Below are 5,015 nucleotides of genomic sequence, written 5' to 3'. Positions count from 1 at the left end.
ATGAGAAGACTGGAGTCAATAAGGCATGGCTGAAGCAAAGAGTGAGTGGTAGGAGCTGTACAGCAGATGTGGACAGGAGGAAAGTCATGCAGAGCCTTGAATGCAGTCTAGGGAGCTTCGACTTCTCTCTGAGAGCGATGGAGAGCCACTGAGTGTTTTAAGTAAGGGAGGGACATAGTCATATTTGGACAACCTGAGCTCTTAGTCCCTATGAGGGCCTTGGCAATCAGGGCCAGATGTTTCATTAAATGGATGGTAAAACTGAGACCCCATATGGAGAAGGGCTTTCCTGGTGCCTAGGGTGAGGCTTCAGCAGGTCCAAGGTCAGAATCCTAGGCTTGGCCCAACCATCTCTCTTCTAGTATTCCTGGGCTTGGGTGAAGGCAGAAAAGACCCAGCATCCATGGACCCCGCTGGAGCAAGGAACTGAGTGCTGCACACAGAACAGCCAGAAAAATCCCCCTGGTAAACAACAAACAGCATTTAATTAACTTGCAAGTCTGGGTCAGCTGGGTTGTCTTGGCTGGGGTAGCTCAGCTCTGCCAACTCCTCCTCCCAGGACCAGCAGGCTATGCTAGGCATGTTCTTGTGGCAGTAGCTGAGGTGCAAGCAGGCAAGCCCAACTACAGAAGCCCTTATCAAGCCCCTGCCTGATGCACTGCTGCTCTCATCCCATTGGCCAGAGCAAGTCCTATGGCTGAGCAATGTCCACTCAAGTCACAGTGGGAGGGCACTGCAAGGTAATACGGTAAAGAGTGGGAACGTACAATTGGGGCATGCTGGGGAGGAAGTAAGGCGTTAGATTCATCGTCATAGCTACAATAGGTGCTCTTTAGAGGCTTCCCAGGCCTCCAAGCCCCCTTTCTGCCCTCAGACATCCATTTGTCACCCTAGCCATGGCCCCCAGGAAGGGGTGGGAAGAAAGGCCACCAGCATTTCCTGAGCACACACACCAAGCACCGTGCTACGTGCTCTGCAAGCCCATGTTCCTGAATGCACATGTCTTCCCAGCCTCTCCTGCCAAGCCTCTCTCCCCCTTGGCCACCCCTCGCTGGCTGCACTGCTAACACCAACATTCAAAGCTCCCCTGTGCTTCCCTCCTCAGGACCTTTGCTCATGCTGTGCCCTCTGACTGACACATTCCCCTCTGTCTTCACTCCTTCCAAGGCAGACTGCTTCGCATCTCCTCTGAAATGCCTTCCCTGGCCACCTTGTCTCAGTATCTGTTTATTCTCCACTACAGAAGCTCTTGTTTGTTGTCTTCATAGCTCTCATCACTGTCTGCAGTGGTGCATTCATGTATTTGGTTGATTCATGTCTGTCCCTCTCAAGACTGTAAGTACCATAAGGGAGCATATCTCTCGGACCTTGTGCAGGGCCTTCCACACTGTAGACATTTAGTAAATATTTTTCAGAAAGAAGGAAGAGAAAGAGAGGGAGTGAAGAAGGAAGAAAGGGAAGGAGGGAGGGAAGGAGAGATGATGAGGTAAGAATTCTTTATGCCCATTTTACAGATCAAAAGAGGTTCAAATGCATGAAGTCCCTTATCCATAGGCCCACAGTCACACCATTAGGAAGCTGCAATGTAAACTCAAGCCTAAGAGACCCCTCTCTACTCTCCCCTCTATTCATCCCTCTAGACCACGAATTATAAAAAATGATGTTAACCATACAAAATATAGTCCACCAGCCAGGTGCGATGGCTCTCACCTGTAATCAACACTTTGGGAGGCCAAGGTGGACAGATCACAAGGTCAGGAGTTTGAGACCAGCCTGATCAACATGGTGAAATCCCGTCTCTACTAAAAATGCAAAAATTAACCAGGCATGGTGGTGCTTGCCTGTAATCCCAGCTACTCAGGAGGCTGAGGCAGGAGAATCATTTGAACCCGGGAGGCAGAGGTTGCAGCAAGCCAAGATTGCACCACTGCACTCCAGCCTGGATGACAGACCATCTCAAAAACAAAACAAAACAAAAAATATTTATATAGAAAGTCAATCAGGCCAGGCACAGTGGCTCATGCCTGTAATCCCAGCACTTTGGGAGGCCTAAGGAGACAGGAGTCCAGCAGTTTGAGAGCAGCCTGGGCAACATAGTGAGACCTCATCTTATTAGTCAGGCATGGTGGCATGCACCTGTAGTACTAGCTACTCAGGATGCTGAGGTGGGAGGATTGCTTGAGCCTGGAAGGAAAAGGTTGCAATGAGCCTGCCTGCGTGACAGAGAGACTCTATCTAAGAACAAGAAAATAGAGTTAATCACATAACAAATGCTCATCTGCCCAGCACACAGCTTAAGCACTAGAACATTATGAGGAACTCTGAGAGCTCCTGACCTCCCTTCCTGGACCTCTTCCCTCCTTGCCTGCCTCCATAGAGGTGGCCATCATCTAAAATGGGCTGTTCCGCATTTTCTGTGACCCTCAGCATGCCCCAAGCTTATTCTCACCTCAGGGCCTTTGTTCATGCTGCCTGGTGTACCCTCCCTTCCCTTCCTCAAATCCTTCCCATCATTCAAGACCCAGCTCTAGTCCTGCCTCCTCCATGACACCTTCTCTGCTTGATCCAGTCTGAGGTCATTTCTCCTGGGCAGTTCATTCTCATGTGCGCCTTGAGGCAAGCAAAAATTAGGCTTGTTCAAATGCTTGCTGCTGTAAGTTGAGGCTGATGTCGCTGCCTTAGTCTAAACTGTGATCTGCACAACCAACAGCTTGCTCGAATGTTCCGTGTGGACATTTTGCAGCAAGCCTCAAACCAAATGCCCCATCAGCCCTCAAAGCCTGTTGCTCTCCCTGTTTTCCGGGCTCTTGGGGATCAGCCCCACTACCCACCCTGCTACTAAGCCCAAAGTCTAACTCCTCAACGCACCCTCCCCACCAGTCAAGACACCATTCATCCCACTCATCCCAGCACTTCTGTCTCCTGCTTCCTCTCCACCACCATGTCCGATGCCCTAGTCCAGCTACCATCCTGTCTCTCTTACACGACAAAAACTACCTTTCTGGTCTCCTCGCTTCCACTCTCACACTCTTACAATCCATTTTCCAGACATCAGCCAGACTCTTTTAAGAATACAAACATTATGTTAAATGAAATAAGCCAGAAACAGAAAATTAACCACCACATGTTATCACTCATATGTGGAAGCTAAAAAATGCTAATCTCATAGGAGTAAAAAGTAGAGCACACGCTAGCAGAGGCTGGGAAGGGTTAAAGGGGTGGGGATAGGGAGAGTTTGGCTGGAGGATACAAAATTGCAGCTAGATACCAAGAATAAGTTCTAGTGTTCTATACCAGTATAGGATGACTAGAGTTAACAATAATATATTAGTTTCAAAGAACTACAAGAAGGATATTGAATGTTCCCAACACAAAGAAATGATAAATATTTGAGATGATGGATATGCTAATTACTCTGATCTGACTGCCATACATTATATGTATCAAAACATCATTAATGCCCCATAAATATGCACAATTACTATGTGTCAATTAAAAAATTGTTTAAAGATTACAAACCAGATAATGTTGCACCTCGTTAAACCCCTATGCTGGCTTCCCAGTGCTCTTAGAAAGAAACCAAACTCCTTATCACGGCCTATGAGGTCCTGCTCATCCTTTGGCCTTATGTATTGATTTATTTTTGTAGAGACAGGGTCTTGTTGTGTCGCCCAGGCTGGTCTCAAACTCCCGGCCTCAAGCAATCCTCCTGTCTCGGCCTCCCAAGTAGCTGGGAGTACAGGCGTGAGCCGCTACACCCAGCACATGGCCTCATCTTCTTCACCACTCCTCCTCCCTAACCTTGCCCTGCTCACATGTCCCGTGAACCCCCAACCCCCAAGCCCAGTAGACCTTGGCCACCTGTGTCCCCTGCCTGGACCACTCTCTCTGGCTCTTTGCCTAATTACCTCCTACCACTTCTACCACTAGGTCTCCACTCAAAAGTTATCTTCTCAAGTCGATGCAAGTCAAACTCCCATTATTATGTGCTAAAAGCCCTAGGAGCCTCTTCTGTAAGGCACCTATCATTGTTGAAATCTAACATTTCTTTGCGTGATTCTTGGATTAATGTCTATCTTTTCCTCTAGAATGTGAGTCCCATGAGGGCAGGGACTGTGTGTCGTTCACTGCTATATCCTAAGATCTCCATCCAGCAGCCAGTAGCAGGCTCAAAACTATTTGTTAAATCAATGAATGAATAGAACTGCAGTAACTATGTGTGTAGAGGCACACTGTGTGAAGATCACAAGATTATGGAGGGGCAATTGGCAGGACTAGGGTACTGATTAGATGGGGAGGGGGAGCTGGCTCCCATTACCCTCAGTGTTTGCTCAGGCTCCTGTATGCAAACAATACCCCAATCATGATGACTGTGACCATGGCCCCCTACATCCATGGTCTCCAGCCAGGCTGCCGCCTTCTTGGTCCTGCTGCCTCCTCAGTCCCTGGTAATGCTGGCACCTCCAAGAGAGGGGACAGAAAGGGAAAGGAGAAAGGGGGAGGAGAGGGGAGAAGAGGATGAGAGGAAGAAGAAAAAGAAGAGGAAGAAGAAAAAGAAGAGGAAGAATCTTCCATTCTCTCTGTTTTTTATTATTTTGAGATGGGGTCTCACTCTGGTGTCCAGGCTGGAGTGCAGTGACACAATCTCAGCTCACTGCAACCTCCAACTCCCGGGCTCCCTCCTACCTCAGCATCCTGAGTAGCTGGGAGTACAGGCATGCACCACCATACCTGGCTAATTTTTGTATTTTCTGTAGAGACGGGATTTCACCATGTCATCCATGCTGATCTCAAACTCCTGGACTCAAGTGATCTGCCTGCCAGGGCCTCCATTCTCTCTTGAGCCCACTCCAGTCAGGCTTAATCCCCCCCCACCTCTCAAAAACTGCCTTGGCCAAAGTCACTAATGACCTTTAGGCTGCTCGCCCAATGGTGAGTCCTCCGTTTTCATCTTACTGGCCCCTAAAGCAGTAATAGATACAATGGATCATGCTCTTCTTCTGGAAACACTTTCT

General features: G+C 48.5%; 1 long non-coding RNA gene across 1 annotated transcript; it reads left to right on the top strand.

Annotated features, from left to right (window-relative positions):
- Window positions 1-459: 459 nt before the first annotated feature.
- On the top strand, window positions 460-4,230 carry LOC107000411 (uncharacterized). Its single transcript, XR_001447519.2, has 3 exons — window positions 460-748; window positions 1,377-1,486; window positions 4,089-4,230. It is a non-coding gene; the product is annotated as an uncharacterized LOC107000411 (long non-coding RNA).
- Window positions 4,231-5,015: the final 785 nt, after the last annotated feature.

This window comes from Macaca mulatta, chromosome 10 (genome assembly GCF_049350105.2).
Source record: "Macaca mulatta isolate MMU2019108-1 chromosome 10, T2T-MMU8v2.0, whole genome shotgun sequence".
In the NCBI taxonomy this organism is placed as follows: domain Eukaryota; kingdom Metazoa; phylum Chordata; class Mammalia; order Primates; family Cercopithecidae; genus Macaca; species Macaca mulatta.
The sequence above is the reverse complement of the archived record's forward strand: the minus strand, read 5'-3'. Positions and strand labels throughout refer to the sequence as shown.